The sequence below is a fragment of the Otolemur garnettii genome, unplaced genomic scaffold (assembly GCF_000181295.1).
Source record: "Otolemur garnettii isolate 467f Iridium unplaced genomic scaffold, OtoGar3 scaffold00026, whole genome shotgun sequence".
Classification (NCBI taxonomy): Eukaryota; Metazoa; Chordata; class Mammalia; order Primates; family Galagidae; genus Otolemur; species Otolemur garnettii.
In genome coordinates this window covers 10,251,754-10,269,878 of record NW_003852421.1, presented here as the reverse complement: position 1 = coordinate 10,269,878, position 18,125 = coordinate 10,251,754, and the positions used below count along the sequence as shown (strand labels likewise).

The 18,125-nt window shown below is 42.1% G+C and overlaps 1 pseudogene; it reads left to right on the top strand.

Moving 5' to 3' along the window:
• LOC111724818 lies at positions 1-42 on the top strand (annotated as a pseudogene).
• The last annotated feature ends 18,083 nt before the right edge of the window (positions 43-18,125 follow it).

Sequence of the window (18,125 nt, the reverse complement as noted above, 5' to 3'; positions counted from 1 at the left end):
GTTACAGCTCTTTTAGAATTTGTCTAGCACAGTGGTTCTCAACCTTCCTAATGCCATGGTCCTTTAATACAGTTCCTGTGGGTCACGACCCACAGGTTGAAAACCACTGGTCTAGCAGATTTTCTGGGCTCCACCAGAAGACAAACCACCCCCCAAAGAAAAGAAAAAAAAAAACTTTTTCTTTTTTTGTGAGACAGAGTCTCAAGCTGTCACCCTAGGTAGAATGCAGTGGCCTCCTAGCTTACAGCAACCCCAAACTCTTGGGCTCCAGCAATCCTGTTGCCTCAGATTTTCTATTTTTAGTAGAGATGGAGTCTCATTTTTGCGTAGGCTAGTCTTGAACTTGTGAGCTCAAGCAATCCACCACCTAAGCCTCCCAGAGTGCTAGGATTACAGGCGTGAACCACTGTGCCCAGCCCGAAAAAAAAATCCTTGATATTTTTAGATGGTGGTTAACCATGGGTAACTAAAACCCCAAAAACAAAAACCATGGCTAAGAGGGGACTGCTATATTTAAAGCCACGTGACCAAACCATGACACCTAGGGAGTGTCTGTAGAGTGAGAAGTCTGAGGATTGAGCCTGGGACTATTCCAGTGGTTGGGGATTGGGGACACAAGCAACCAGCAAAGAGTGATGAGAGGAGGGAGGAGAAGCATGGGAGAGGGCGGTCCAGAGGCCAGGAAAGCACAGGGTTAGGGCAGAGCTGGAAGTCAGCTTCTGAGAGGTTGAGCAGTGCCCGTTGGATTTGGCTGGTGACCTTAACAAAAACAGTTTGGGCTGGGGGTGGGGGGGAGGGAACAGCAGCCTGATTAAAATGAGTTTGAGAGGTAACAAGAAGGGAGGACGTGGACACAAGCAGCACAGAAACTATCTGAGGAGCAAAGAGACGGGGCAGCAACTGAAGTGCATCTGGGACCCCGGAAAGGCCTGTGAGCTGAGGCTCTTCCGCAGGCAGCTCTGGTTCCACAGTCTGGGCCAGGCGAGGTCTCTGGAGCACCCTGAAGGAGGCCTAACTGAGGGTTAGGGTTTATAGGGTTCCAGGAAAGGCCTGGAAATTCCTGGTGTGCTGAGTAGAAGGAGGGTAAAGACCCAATACAGACCTGCTGCTCTCTGTTCAACGGAGACATGCCTATCCAGGTGCCAGAAGCTGACATGGACGGAATGTTTTCAAAATTTGATCTGATTTTAACTACACTGGCAAAATTATCTAAAGGAAACTAGTAGTGATTTTTAATATGAAAATTCCTCTCCAAATATAACTATGCTATGAGAATTTCCATGTATCAGTTTTTCCAGAAACTGGCTACACCTATAATTACATTTTTGGTTCTCTACTCCATCTAGTATAAGACTAAATATAATTATATAAGATTTTCTTCAAACCATCTTAAGCTTTTTTTTTTTTTTTAAATTGAGGCTGTCACAATATGACTGTGAGATTATAGAATGGCATGCAGTTTTTAAAAAGCTGAAACATGGAGCAGGAATGTTATTTTCCATATGCCACTGGATAAGCACCCAGCCAAGCCTGGCAGTGAATCAAGAGAACAGGAATTCAGGGCCAGAAGGCCAGTTCCTCTGAGGACCCAAGGGAGATAAACATCAGGAGTCATAGGCATGGTTTCAAGGCTTAAAGAAATTAAAGAACCAGCATCTAATATGGAGGAGATCCTAAGCGTACCAATAGCAGCATAGGCAAGAGGACAGAGGATATGTATGCCTCAAAATTTCCTCAGAGAGGATGAGGGTACCGAATCTGGCTGACAACTAAGGAGAAGGACCTACCCTCTGCTTGGAGGTTCAAGGCTATCAGGTGTCATCTTGAAAGGGACATGTTCAAGATGAGCAAGCTACCTCAGGGCCTTTGCACATACTGTTTTCCTTTTTGGGGCAAGACCTTCCCTCCACCCCTGGCTAACCTTCACTCATCCTTTAGGTCTCACCTGAAACATCACCTGGTCAGGAGAGCCTTTCCTGAACCCCCAAGCACCTCATTCCTTCTGAATTCAGTTGTGGGCCAAATTAATTTAAAAGCTATGGATATTTCTTCTGGCACAACCTTAGAGTAAAATTTCTAAGATAAATATAGTATATAAACATCTCACTATATAAGGATTCTTTCTCTTTCCTTTCCTTTCCTTCCCTCCCTCCCTCCCTCTCTCCCTCCTTCCTTCCATCTTTCTTTCTTTCTTTCTATCTATCTTTCTTTCTTTCTTTCTGATAGAATCTCACTCTGTTTCTCTGGGTACAGTGCCATGGTGTCATCATAGCTCACAGCAACCTCAAACTCTTGGGCTCAAGTGATACTCTTGCCTCAGCCTCCCAAGTAGCTGTGAGTACAGGTGTGCACCACCACACCCAGCCAGTTTTTCTATTTTTAGTGGAGATGGGGCTCTTGCTCTTCCTCAGGCTGGTCTCGAACTCCTGAGCTCAAGCAGTCCATCCACATCAGCTTCCCAAAGTGGTAGGATTATAGGCATGAGACACCAAGCCCAGCCATTATATGAGGTTTCACTGAGGCCATTACAAATATTTAGTGTGGATACTAAGCCTAATGAGAATAGGTAGTACATCTCTAAGGTTCTGGGCCCTCCTAGGTCCACTGTGACAAAGGTCTGTAATGCTTCTGCCTGAGTAGAGTAGGCAGGGCCTGCTCCCTTTATTCCTCTAGGTCCTGCTTTACCATCACTGGAGGCATCATTTTGAACACGCTATGTAAAATAACAAATGCATCCAGGACACACGTCCTCCATCCTCTTACTTTATCTTTCTCCATCGCCTCCTCTCACATCCCTACATGCTTATTTGTTATCTCTGGACGTCCTCCTTACCAGGAGAGGAGGGAGTCTGTTTGGTTCACTGTTGTATCCCCAGAACCCAGAAGAATAGCTGGTGGGTAGTAGGTGCTTGGTAATATTTGATGAATGAAAGAGTTGATGAATCAGCAAATGACAGGGGCTGCCAGCGTACAGACCTGGCCCATCACAGCCTGACCCAGGACCTCCAGACCTTGAGATAAAGAAACTCCTTCTAACTTCTGACTGGCTTCTTCTTCATTTCTTGGTTTGGGTGCACTGGTGGTCCCAGTTCTCCTCTCCCTTGGTCCTGGCTCTGACTTCCTGATGCCTCTTGGATAAAAGCAAGCCCCTGGTAAAGCCTGTTCAACACTGCAGCCTCCAACCCCTCTCCTCTGGCTCTAGCTCTAGCTCCCCACGTGAGCATCCACACCCACAGCCTTTGGGGTGAGAATTTCAGCAGCACCATATGCAATTCCCAAAAAGATGCTCTCCAGGTTTTTCTTCATCAGGGGAAAACGTCCTACAGAAACTCCTCAGTCGCCAGACTGAAGAGAGATCACCAAAGGTTTTGCTGTAGATAAGTATCCAAATAATCATGTTTCTGAACTGTTTTTGTTTGTTTTTTGTTTTTTTGAGACAGTCTCATTCTGTTGCCCCAAGCTAGAGTGCTATGGCATCAGCCTAGCTCACAGCAACTTCAAACTCCTGGATACAAGCAATTCTCCTGCCTCAGCCTTCTGAGTAGCTGGGACTACAGGCACTCTGCCACAATGCCCAGCTAGCGAATTTTTCTATTTTTTTTAGTAGAGACAGAGTTTCATTCTTACTCAGGCTGGTCTCAAACTCCTGAGCTCGAGTAATTCTCTGGCCTCAGCCTCTCGGAGTGCTAGGATTATAGGCGTTAGCCACTAATCACTAGTCATCAAATCATGATGATTTGAGCCCCAGCCTCAAATCATCATTTCTCACTGACAAGCACTTTGATTTGTGTAGAGGTTGACCCTAAAACTTCTCTTTGTAGAGACCTTTCTGTGTTTTATTTATTTTTTACTTATTTATTTTGAGACAGAGTCTCACTTTGTCACCCTCGGTACAGTGCAGTGGCATCTTAGCTCATAGCAACCTCAAACTCTTGGGCTCAAGCAATTCTCTGGCCTCAGCCTCCCAAGTAACTGGGACTGTAGGTACCTGCCACAACTCCCAGCTGGTATGTATTTTTAGGAGGTCTTGCTCTGGTTCAGGCTGTTCTCCAACTCATGAGCTCAGGTGATCCACCCACCTTGGCCTCCCAGAGTGCTAGGATTACAGGCGTGAGCATCACACCCAGCCCTGTGTTTTATTTTTAATTATTATGAGTATAGTTGTATATATTTACAGGAGATGTTTGGATAAAGGAGTGCAACGTGTATTCCATGTACTAATCAAACCGGGGTCATTGGGGTATCCATCACTGCTTATCATTTCTTTGTGTTAGGAACATTCTAATTTCATTCTTATTTTAAAGTATACTATAACTTATTGATAATTATAAAACTACCATATGACCCAGCAACCCCGCTGCTGGGTATATATTCAAAAGAAAGGAATCAGTGTATTGAAAAGACACCTGCACTCCCATATTCATTGCAACACTATTCACAATAGCTAAGATTTGCAGTCAACCTACATGTCCATCAGTGGATGAATGGATAAAGAAATTGTCGTACATATACACAATGGAATATTGTATAGCCAGGAAAAAGAATGAAATCTTGTCATTTGCAACAACTTGGCTAGAACTGGGGAACATGATCTTAATGTAATAAACCAAGCACAGAAAAACAAATCTCACATGTTCTCACTCATATGTGGGAGCTAAATATTAAAACAATTGATCTCCCTGTAGCTTAATGGCAGGGTGCCAGCCACGCGTACACCAAGGCTGGTGACTTCAAACCCAGCCCAGGCCTGCCAAACAATAATGGCAACTACGACCAAAAAAATAGCTTGGCATTGTGGTGGGCCCCTATAGTCCCAGTTACTCGGGAGGCTGAGGCAAGAGAATCACTTAAGCCCAAGAGTTTGAGGTTGCTGTGAGCTGTGATGGTATGGCACTCTACCAAGGGCAACATAGTGAGACTCTAGTCTCAGAAAACAAACAAACAAACAAACAAACAATTGATCTCATTAAGACAGAGAGTAGAATGATAGTTACCAGAAGCTGGGAAGGATATGGGGGAGTGGGGATAAAGTGGGGATGGTTAATGATGCACAAATATAGTTAGATAGAATGAACGATATTTGGTAGCACAACAAAGTGGCCATATGGGATTTTAACTGCCACACTTCAGCCAAGTTCTGACCAAAGCACCAACAGAGAATGAAGATACCAGGAAATATCTTTACTATTTAACAGTGGTCCGTGGGCTAACAGCATTGAGATCCTTTGGGGGCTTTGTTGGCAATGCAGAATCTCAGGCTTGCACCCAGACCTACTAAATCAGAATCTGATTCTACCCAGATTTCCAGGTGATCCACATGTATGGCAGAGTTTGAGAAGTACCCCAAGATACTGGAATTGCTTGTTCCATGCATATGGAAAATGCATTATTAGAAGTGGAGAGGGAAGATGGATGCAGGTCCTAATTTTTCTGCTAGTTCCTGTTGCCCGTCCCCTCTCCCTCCACCTTCACATCCTCCTGGTCTAAATGCACCTCCCCACACCACCTGTATCTACGTGTGTATGGTTCATTTGTAATAAAGATAGATGAGAATAAATCAGTTGCTTATTGACCCCAATTTCATAATAAAAGAAACAAATTCAGTTGCTCTATCATTCTAAATAAATCTCCATTTTAGTTCATTTGACTGTCCTTTCTGAGTTGAGCTAATTCACCCTTGTACCATTTGGTTAATCTCTCACAAAAAAAATACCCTCTTATAACTTCTTTATTTTACCTACATGTATGGTAGCATGAACTGGTCAATATTTCTCACCCTTATATCCATGGGGACATTGAAAAACAAAATTATTAGAATTGGGCACCATCATTGTATGTCAATAGAAAAGGAAATTATTTTTGGCTAAACTTTTTGTTTAAATTTTTTTTAGGGTTTTTTTTTTTTTTTTTGAGACAGAGTCTCATTTTGTCACCCTCATTACAAGGCTGTGACATCATAGTTCATAGCAACCTCAAACTTTTGGGCTTAAGTGATTCTCTTGCCTTAGCCTCCCAAGTAGCTGGGACTACAGGCGCCCACTTCAATACTTGGCTAATTTTGTTTAAATTTTTCTCTAAAGTAGGCCAGGGAAGTAAATTATGCCTGGAAAATATAAACACAAATCTTCTGTAGACAATACATTTTAAATCCAGGCCTCAACAAATTATAAGAGATAGATTTCTAAGGAATTTAAAAGCTCACAATAGAGATATCTCAGAATATGCAAGGAAACAAGTCATTATGCCTTAGACCAGTACCTCTGAATGAGGTATTTAACAAAAAATATATTGCTCTAAGAGTCTATAGATTTGTGCAATCCCTATCAAGAACTAAAGTACACAGGCCAAAGTGGTGGCTCATGCCTATAATCCTAGCACTCTGAGAGGCTGAGGCAGGAAGATCACTTGAGCTCAGGTTCAATACCAGCCTAAGCAAGAGCAAGAACTCCTGTCTACCAAAAATAGAAAAAATAAGCCAGGAGTTGTGGCAGGTGCCAATAGTCTCAGCTACTCTCCCAGCTACTCAGAAGGCTGAGGCAGGAGGATCACTTGAGCCCAGGAGTATGAGGTTGCTGTGAGCTAGGCTGACTGCCACAGCACTCGAGGCCGGGTAACAGAGTGATGAGACTCTGTATTAAAACAAAAAAAATCTAAGCACATGTTTTTTGAAGGAACTGACAAATTCATTCTAAAATCTTTATGGAATTGCAAAGGACATAGAAGAGCCAAAAATTTTGAAAAAAGAACGAAGTTGGAGGAATTACATGAACTGATTTCAACATTAACTGTAAAGCTACAGTAATTAAGACAGTGTAGTATGGTGTAAGAATACACAAATAGATTAATGGAATAGAGTTCAGAAATAGATTCTCACACATATAATCAATTGACTTTCGATGAATGTGCCAAAGGATATTTTTTCAACAAATGTACTGGAAAAACAGAATATCCACATGAAAAAACATGAGCCTTGACTTTTACTTCATACCATATGCAAAAATTAACTTGAAATAATCAAAGACCTACTTCTACAAGCTAAATTTATAACAGTGCTAGAAGAAAAAATAGGAAAAACATCTTCACAGTCTTGGATTAGGCAAAGATTCCTTTCATGGGACACAAAAGCATGAAAAGAAAAACTGGTAAATTAAACTCCATCACAATTTCAACTTCTAATCTTCACATACATCAGAAAGGACTGACAAAGGACTTGTATGCAAAATATAAAAACAACTCTTACAAATCAAAAAGATAAAAAACAATTTTTTTTAATGGGCAGAAGATTTAAGACAGCATTTTACAAAGGAAGATAGAAAATTGGCCAATCAGTACATGAAAAATGCTAAACATTTTTATTTATTAAAGAATTACAAATTAAAACTATAATGAGATGCCACTCTCATGGGTAAAAAAAATTAAAAACTGACAGCATCGGCTCGGCGCCTGTGGCTCAAGTGGCTAAGGCGCCAGCCACGTACACCTAATGTGGCAGGTTCGAATCCAGCCCAGGCCTGCCAAACAACAATAATGGCTGCAACCAAAAAATAGCCGGGTGTTGTGGTGGGCGCCTGTGGTCCCAGCTACTTGGGAGGCTGAGGCAGGAGACTCACTTGAGCCCAGGAGTTGGAGGTTGCTGTGAGCAGTGAAGCCATGGCACTCTACCCAGGGGGACAGCTTGAGGCTCTGTCTCAAGAAAAAAAAAAAACTGACAGCATCTGGGCAGCACCTATGGCTCAAGGAGTAGGGTGCTGGCCCCATATGCCAGAGGTGGTGGGTTCAAACCCAGCCCTGGCCAAAAAAAAAAAAAAAACCCGACAGCATCAAGGATGTAGAACAACCAGAACTTGCATGTGTTGCTGGTACAACCACTTTTGAAAGTAATCCAGCAGTTACTTATAATATTACACTAACCATATGACCCAGCAATTCGACTCCAACTTATTTACTGAAGAAAAATGAAAACATATTTGCCTGAGGACTTGTACATAAATTTTTATAGCAGCTTTATTCATTATAGCAAAAACAAAACAGAAAATAACCAAAGTATCTGTCAGCAAATAAATAGATAATGGTATATCTATATATCGATATAAAGAAAAAACTACCCAACCATAAAAGGGAATAAACTGATATACACGACATGAATAAATTCAAAACATTGAAAAAATACATTTAGTTATTTGAAAAGCATGCTAGGTCAAAGGAGCCACGCCCGAAGCATATATACTGTGTGATCCCGTTTATGTGAAACTCTAGAAAACGAGAAATAACCTACAATGACAGACAACAGGTTAGTGGTTGCCTGGGATCAGACGTGGGGATGGGAAAGGAATAGGAGACATCTATTATCATCATGGTCAAGACATCTCAGTCTTGACCATGATGATAATTACACAAGTTTACATTTGTCAAAATCCAACCAACTCTTGTTTTAAAATGGGGCATTTTACTGTATATAAATTATAATAATGTTGATTTTACAAAACTGAAAGGGGGTGTTGAAATTTGAAGGTTAAAAAAATGAGATTACAATGTCTAGAAATGAAATATATAATTATTTACTCTATTTAGGGAGGATATAAAGCCTGTCCAGAAAGTATCCAGCCATGCATGTCTGTATTTTTCATCTTACATGGCTGGATACTTTCTGGACAGCCCATCCTCCCCGGACCCCATACTAGATGTTTGTAAGACGTTTGATGTTCAGGGTGTTAAAGAAGATAAAACAGCAGGTGGCGCCTGTGGCTCAAAGGGGCAGGACACCGCCCCATATGCCGGTGGCCGGTTCAAACCCAGCCCCGGCCAAACACAAACAAAAAAAAACAGCAGCCATGGAGTGGGAGGCAACTGGAATTGCAAGCTGCAGCTGAGGCTCCTGGATGGTCACTATGTGGCCTGGTCATGTCCCTGGTCTTCTTCAAGCTTCAGCGGAAGCTCTAATAACATGAGGGAGATGGGCCAGTTTGCCCTCAAGGTCCCACCAGGGCTGACACTCTGTTTTTAGATCCACTAGGGATCTGCCTCCTTATAGAATGAGATATTAGAAATAGATTCATAGCTTATATCAGACAGACCTGAGGAATACTTTAAAGAAGTGAACATAGGTCACTGCCTGTGGCTCAAAGGAGGAGTAGGGCCCCAGCCCCACATGCTGGAGGTGATGGGTTCAAACCCAGCCCTGGCCAAAAACTGCAAAAAAAAAAAAGAAAAGAAAAGAAAGAAAGAAAAAGAAATGAACATATTTGCGTGCACAATGCCAATTATTTGTCTTAAAGAAGTTATGCCAGTTTTGTTCATTTAAGCACTAATTTGTTATGACCAGCTCTCCCCCACCCTCCCTCTCTTTCTTTGTTTTTATTTCTTCTGACTCAAAAGTCTGTGTATAAACACGCCCCAAAACTGCTCAGCCAAAGGTCACAGTGACCTACTTCCTAATTGTCAATCCCAAGTCACTCGTTATAAATGTTCATCTTACCTGAATTCTGGACCATACTCAACACCAGTTACTCCTCCAGTCTAATAGAACTTGTGACTCTTTCAGGTCAGAGACGCCAGTCTGTCTGAGTCCCTTCCAGACTGCCCCATCTCAGCTGCCGCTTCTGTTCATCCCAGAAGTTTTCATAAAGAGGTAGATAGTAAATATATTAGGCTTTGTGGGTCATGGTCCTCTCCGGCAACATTTTCTTTGTTTTTTGTTTGTTCGTTGTTGTTTAAAACCCTTTGGAAAGTAAAAGCCATTCTTAGCTGGCTGTGACAAGTGTTTCTGGTCTACTGTAGCCCTCCTTTTCCCTCGCACCCATAGCCTCCCCTCCAACACCAACCAGTAGTAACACGATGGCCTAAAGGGTGATGCCCTTTAAGTTCCACCTTTCCATGAGAGGGATATTAAGGGGGCCCATTTTCTGCATTCCAAGACAAAATGTAGTTGCACAAAAGAAAAAGGGCAAAGTAAATGAACAGACGATTCATAAAATAATAAACATCAACGGCTTATAAGCATATTATGCACATTAAAAAATTCTGAACTTTATACACAACTTTTTCATTTTTTTTGAAACAAAGTCTCACTATGTCACCCTTGGTAGAGTGGCATGGCATGGAAGCTCACAGCAACCTTATACTCTTGGGCTTAAGAGATTGTCTTGCCTCAGCCACCCAAGTAGCTGGGACTACAGGTGTCTGCCATGACGCCTGGCTATTTCTTTGTTGTAATTGCCATTGTTGTTCAGCAGACCCTGGCTGGGTTCCAACTCCCAGCCCCGGTGTATGTGGCTGGCACCCTAGCCGCTCAGCTATAGGCTCTGAGCCTCAGACATAGGGTGACCAGACATCCCGCTTTTGGCGGGACAGTTCCGCTTTTTAACAATTTGTTCCGCGTCCCACAGGCATTTTTAAAAAGTCCCGATTTTTGGAAAGAATGCGCAAACGGGGAGGGGGAGGGGGGAATAGGAAGGGAATATACGGTTTTCAGCTGCCATGTGGCTATTTCGCCAGAATATGAGTTTTATATTATTTTTGTTAATTCTATAATGGTAAACTATAATAATAACAAATAATTGTTGAGAAGTGATTATCGAGAACTGCTTATCAAAGTTTGCCTTGTTGTCAGGCCCTGCCCTGACCCGTCCCCTGCCCGCCCCCCATGTTGTCCTGCTTTACAAATGTTAAAATCTGGTCACCCTACTCATACACAACTTTTAAAACATAAAGTAAAAGCAAGGAGATGTGATTTTTCAATCTTGCAGAATAACAAAAATGATAACATAAGGTGTTGAGGAATTAGAGAAATAAGTAAGCATTGTCCTCTTTGGTGGATAATTTAGCAATGCCTATTAAAATATAAGATGTACCTATCTTCTCATCTTTAATACACTATCATTTCTACATAATGTATTAAAAAAAGGCAAGATGGAGGATATATGCCTATAAAACAAAGTATGAAGAGTCGTCAGAGTGAGGCAATGTCCAGAGTGCTATGTGTTATGAGAGGGAGGGAGATTTTATATCCTTTTGTATTGTTAGAATATTTTTCTTAGGTATATTAACTATAATATTTACTGTATTAACAAAATTGAATGGATAGATGTTAACAACATGGATGGATGGATAGAATAGTTTTATAAACAAAAGGAGAAGAATAGTTGAGATAGAGGGACCTTAAAACTTGTCTAAGTCAACACCATCATTTGCTGATGAGGAAACTGAGCCTTGAGTGGTTCTGTGGCATTCCTGAGATCTTACAGGTAGAGCTAGAACTTGGGTCCAGGCCTCCCAGCTCCCAGTCCATACTTGTCCTTTTACCATCTGTCCTTGGATGACCCTCTTAATGCAAGGAGTTCATCTCAATCACTGGAACTTGATGAAGAAATACAGTGTTTACAAAACCGTACATTCGCAACATGTTTTCTAAAAAAAAATCTGATCTTGTATTTTAAAATTACCAAAGTATTAGATAAAGCAAACGAGAATTATGTTATTTCCTCAGCAAATATTCTACTCCTCCCCCATTGTGTGGCAGCCCTCAGTGACCCCACTCCCAACTGCAGGTGAGGATGAATCTCAGCAGGTGTCCTTCCCCAAAGTCATTTACTTAGAGTATACCAGCCTAAGCCAATCAGCCATTCTTCCCGACACAGGGATTCATTCCCGGCTTTTCTAATCAATGTTGAACATCAAGATTTTGGCTGAGAAGTATTTCTCTGCTCCGAGAATATGGTAGGTTGCATATATGAAGCTTGGAACTGCTACGATGATTTTGCCACCACAAGTGAATCCTGCAGCTGAATGCAGTTAACAAATTGGGAAGCAGAGTAGAGAGATGGAAAACAAATCAGATCCTTGAAGACATTATTAAGTTGCCAGATCACACCAACCTTGGCACTGTCACGCCCTCAAATCATACTGTATCTCTGGACCTCCCAGTCACATAAGCAAAAGGTCCCCTATAGTATTTAAGCTAATTTCAATTAGGTTTTCTGTTACTAGGTGAAGAGACCTTACTAATACATGTTTTAAAGTGAAATTCTCCCTATTTTAAGACCCACAAATAACCCCTGTAAATAATTTGGTGTGTGCCCTTTTTGATATATACACATTGTTGGGTTTGGGGGATTCATTTTGTTTGTCGTTTGTTTGTTTTGGACAGAGTCTTGCTCTGTTATCCTGTAGAATGCAGTGTTGTCATCATAGCTCACTGCAACCTCAATCTCCAAGTCTCAAATGATCCTCTTGCCTCAGCCTCCTGAGTAGCTGTAACTACAGGTACATGCCACCAGAACTGAATAATTTTTCTATTTTTAGTACAGACAGGGTCTCATTTTTGCCCAGTTGAGTCTTGAACTCCTGAACTCAAGTGATCTTCCCACCTCAGCCTCCCAGAATGCTATGATTACATGTGTGAGCCCGGCCTATAGTTTTGTTTTTTCTGGGGGATAGGGTGCGGTGGGGTGGGTTTTTTGTTAAGCTACATCAGTTATAATACTCATGTTTTTTACAATATGCTTTTCTCCCCGTTCAATAGCATGGAATGGGTAGTTTCCCTATCAGCACAAACAAATCTACCTACTTGTCACATAGTATCTCAAGCTTTGGCTGTAATGGATTTAGCAAACCATCCCTCTACTTTAATAGAACTTTAGATTTAGTCTCTATGGCCCGCCTAGGACATTTATCTGGCCCGCAGGGTGTTTTTGCCACCACTGCCTGTCCTGCTTAGCAGGCGACTCATCCCGGGGCCTGCAGTCTGGCCCTCCCAAGGTCTAAGGGACAATGAACTGGCCCCCTATTTAAAAAGTTTGGGGACCCCTGCTCTATGCTAATGCACTAATACATACACCATCTCACATGTGTGTATGACACATTATAGGGAGTAACTAAACGTATGGGTGATTAAATCAGACTGCCTGGATTTAAATCCTGGCCTCACTAATTACTAGCTGTGAAACCTTGAGTAGACTGCTTAACTTACCAAAGATTCAGTTTCTCCTTCTGGAAAATGGAGGTAATTATTGGTCTACATTCTACAGGCAGAATCTTATCAAAGAAATTAGGTGCCCCATATATTATAATTCACCCAGCATAAGATCTGGCACATAGTAAGTGCTCAGTTAACAGTAGCTGTTCTTATCATCGTTGGAATCAATCCCTAGAATTGAACTTTCTCTTCAGAAGCATATTAATCTTTTAATTTTTCATAGATGCTGCCAATGGCCCTTGAGAAATAAAGCAAGTTTTACTCTCCCCTCCCCCACTTTGATTCCCATCCTTACCAGCACTGGGTCTTTTTTTTTTTTTTTGAGACAGACTCTCAAGCTGTCTCCCTGGGTAGAGTGTCACAGCTCACAGCAACCTCCAACTCTTAGGCTTAAGCGATTCTCTTGCCTCAGCCTCCCAAGTAGCTGGGATTGCAAGTGCCTAGCACCAACACCTGGCTATTTTTTGGTTGTAGTTGTCATTGTTGTTTGGTGGGCCTGGACTGGATTCGAACCAGCTCCGGTGTATGTGGCTGGCACCTTAGCCGCTTGAGCTACAGGCTCTGAGCCAGCACTGGGTCTTTTTAATTTTTGCTAGTCCAATAGGCAAAAAGTTACTTATTGCAGTTTTAATTTGCATTTCTGAGATCCCTACTGAGAATTTTAATGGTTTATCAGCCATTTGTATTGCTACTACACAAACTGCCTGTCCATCTGTTTTGCCTCTTTTTCTTTTGAGTTTGTCTTTTTCCTTCTGGCTCTTTGTGTACATTTAGGATATTAAAACTTAATTAAATATATGATGTCAATATTTTATTCTAACCTGTCATTCTAGCTATGTCTTTTAACTTTTTAGCATGCCCTTTGTTGTATAGAAGTTTATGTTTTTTATGTTGTCAAATCTGTCACTTTTTCTTCTTGTGGCTTCTGGATTATGTCTTTTTTTAGGAATGTTTTTGTTTGGGATTTCTGAAGCACATTTGGCTTTTCTATTTAGAGCTGGGTCATTTCTGGGTTTGGGGCTTACCGTGGAATTTTTGTCTACAGTGGCCTGGGCCTCTGGGATGTTATTACAGGCTCTTAACTCTTTGGACTGAAACATCTTATAGGGCCCAGCCCTGGTCTTGGAACTGTGTCTACAGTGCCCCCTCCTGGGCACCAGGAAACACCCTATGAGAACAGGCTCCTGAGCTGAGGAGGGGAGGGGCCTGCATTTACTGAGCAGTCAGGGGTGGGATACAGGAATGAGAAAGTCAAGGTCCCTGCCCTGGAAGGACATATAGAGCAGTGAAGGAAACACAAATATATAAACTGATCATTTCATCTTGTCTCTTATAGCTGATTAACCATCTAGTCTACCCTTACAAAATGTTTAAATCTAGGTAGTGATAGTGACTAGGTTACTTCTTTTAGTATTATAGAACTCTAGTTTAAAAATGGATCTGAGGAATTATGATCTAAGATTCCATAACAACCAAAGAATTACCTTCTAAGTGAGACAAATAAAACTAGCCTGGTGTGTGGAAGGCAGAGCCTTGGATAGGAAATAGTTCCTGGGATTCTAACCCGGGTTGTGCCAGGAACAAGCCGGGTGACCCAAATACTCCCTAGACCTCTGGCCTTGGTTCTTTCCAAGTCAGCTTTCAGGATCTTGGGGTAAGGGAGACTTTGGAGGAGGAAGGCATGGGAGGGGGGCTGATGCATGAGATGGTTTTGTCATTTCATTTCGAACTTTGTCACATTGAAAAACCCCGGCCTTTCCATCAAAGCCATCTTTAGTTTACATTTACCCCACACCAGCCTCATCCCATGTCTCTCGGTTCTGTTCCCAGAACTGTGTTCTTTATTCTCGGTCAGGCCTTTGCACATGCAGCCTGGCCTTCTGCCCGGGCCTTTCTCCCATCACTCTTCACCCACTGTTATGGACTGAGTTACACTGCTAAAAAAAAAATCGTAAGTGGAAGTCCTAACCCCCAATACCTTAGACTGTGACTGTTTTGGAAATGGGGTAGTTGCAGATGTAATTAGTTAAGTTAGGAAGAGGTCATATTGGAGTAGGGTGGGCCCTAATCTAACAAGACCAGTGTCTTCACGAAAAGGGGAAATTTGGACACAGACTGACATAGGGAGAGGACGACATGGGAAGACCAGAGTCACGGTGCCATGAGCCAAAGAATGCCAAGGATCACCAGTGAACCACCCCTCCCCCACCCCCATGCTAGAAGAGAGTCATGGAACAGATTCACACTCACACCCACAGAACAAACCAACCCTGCCAACTACCTTGCTCTTAGACTTTCTCAGCCTCCTGATCTATGAGACAATAAATTTCTGTGGTTTAAACTACCCAGTTTGCGGTACTTTGTTAAGGCAGCCCTAGCAAACTAATAGTCCCATTCACTTCCCCTTTGGAACTCTCAGGCTGTTAAGTGGAGACCTCTCTTGCCCCCTACTCCCCGCTGAGTCTGAATCACTCACCAGGTGCCCACACAGGCAGCCCACCTCACATACTTTTTTTAATTTTGAGGGGCACACCTCAGGACCAGAAAAATATTCTAAGAGCAACTCACATATGATACAACTATTAAAATGGGTCCGTATCCCAAATGAAAAGAATTTGTTTTGTAATGTTGCTTTGGAAATTGACTATAAGTAATGATTTTAAATTAACAATTGTTTTATACCAGCAGCAATTTAGCAATTGTAGAGCTCTTTCAATAATCTAATCTACAAGTTGTTTTCAGATGTAATAACTTTTATAAATGCTAATGAATTTGGATGTTGTTGACATAACATTGCATTTTGTAGACATTTAATCAAATGTTTATTTGATATTATCATTTTATTTTCCTATTTTGTACTTAATACTTTTTGCCCCTTAGGACTCAAACTTTTTTTTTTTTTTTTTTTTAAGATTAAGGCTCAAGGTAAATCTGCTCTAATTTTTTTTTTTTTTGGCTGGGGCTGGGTTTGAACCCGCCACCTCTAGCATATGGGGCCGGCACCCTACTCCTTTGAGCCACAGGTGCTGCCCAGGACTCAAACATTTTTATAGTTCCTGGGAAAGGCTGCAGACCGTAAGCTCTTGCCAGGGGGGCCCAAGGAATCAAATACCCCCAGCATCCTGAACTTACCTGTGTTGAAGAACTTAGTACTTTCTGTGTTACTGTCATTTTTTTTCTTTCTTTCTTTTTTTTTTTTTTGATACAGAGTCTCAAGCTGTCGCCCGATAGAATGCCATGGCATCACAGGTCACAGCAACCTCAAACTCTTGGGCTTAAGCAATTCTCTTGCCTCAGCCTCCCAAGTAGCTGGGACTACAGGTGCCTGCCAAAATGCCAGCTATTTTTTGGTTGTAGTTGTCATTGTTGTTTGGCAGGCCCAGGCTGGACTCGAACCCTCCAGCTCCGGTGTATATGGCTGGCACCCTAGCCGCTGAGCTACAGGCGCCGAGCCTGTGTTACTGTCATTTCCGTGGGCTTCTCTTACAAGCCTGTAAATTCCTTGAGGACTTTATTTCTCTTTATTTCCTACACATCACAATACCTGCCATGTGGTTAGTAGGTGGTCTAGTAGATTCTTTTAATGAACAAATAAGCACTTTTTTTTTTTTACAAAAAAATTACAAAATGTGGCAATAGTAATGTTTATGCTTTAAATTATAGAAGCAATGAAGAGCTAACCACGAAGCAGAGAAAACCCTGGGACTTTTTTTTTTTTTTACATTTGGGGACATATATAACATTATAAGGACAAAACCACATTTTACATTATGAGGACAAAACTATCGCCATTTAGCAATTTCCAAGGAATAGAAGCAGATGCTGATTGATGGCAAGTATTCTAACTGGGTTTCCGTCTTTCCTGGCCTTTCTCCTCCACTTGAGTTCAAGGAGGTGAGTTTTAGATTGGGCCACATGGGGTTTAGAATAAATGCTAAAGGGAAATGGCCAGGGAGAAGAAACACATTGACATCAGAGTGGTGGGAAAGAGCAGTTTCTAGAACATAGACGTGTTGGGAAGTGGAGGGTGAAATGGAAGGAGATGGTTGCCTATAAAATAATGATGCTGAGGAGAGAATGAACAGGCATGTAGCTTGTCCTGAGAGTTTACTAGTGACAAAAACAGTGGCTTTGCGTCGTCTCCTTTCACCCTGTGACAGCACTGTGATGTAATTATCATTCTTCCCATTATAGGGCTAAAGAAATTGGGTTTAAAGTGGTAAAGCTGACGGCTCATCTCCCATAACACACTGGCCACATACACCAGGCTGGTGGGGTCAAACCCAGCCCGGGCCTGCTAAAACAACAATGACAACTGCAACAAAAAAGTAGCCAGGCCTTGTAGCAGATGCCTGTAATCCCAGCTGCCTGGGAGGATGAGGCAAGAGAATTGCTTCAGCCCAAGAGTTTGAGGCTGCTGTGAGCTGTGACACTACAGCACTCAACTAAGGGCAACATAGTGAGACTCTGTCTCAAAAAAAAAAAAAAAGAGGTAAAACTGAAATTAAGGTGAAGGTCTTTCCGCTGGTGATGGCAGAACCAGGATTTGGAGTCTGTGTGGCCCCTGAGCCCACCCTCTTAAACAATATCATCCCATCATCTCTCTAGCAAACTGTCCTTTCTTCTCTATCACTAGATTATGGGCCCCTTGAAGGAAGATTTTATTTTCATCTTTGTATTGCAGGTTGTTTTCTGACTTTTTATTTATTTATTTTTGAGATAGAGCCTCAAGCTGTCACCCTGGGTAGAGTGCTGTGGCATCACAGCTCATAGCAACCTCCAACTCCTGGGCTCAAGAGATTCTCTTGCTTCAGCCTCCCAAGTAGTTGAGAACACAAGCACCCACCACAACGCCTGGCTATTTTTTGGTTGCAGTTGTCATTGCTGTTTGGCAGGCCCGGGTCAGATTTGAACCCGCCACCTCTGGTGTATGTGGCTGGTGCCTTAGCCGCTTGAGCTACAGGTGCCGAGCCCTGACTTTTTAATTTTTTATTGGAAGAATATGAATACAATATAGTAACTGCTTACCAAATCAATTGATTTCAATTGAGAAAGGCATATCTTATTCTCCAAGTTCATTTCTCCTGACATCCATTACAATATATATGTGAAGGCAATAACTACTTGAATCAAGACCTACTCTGGGCTCGGC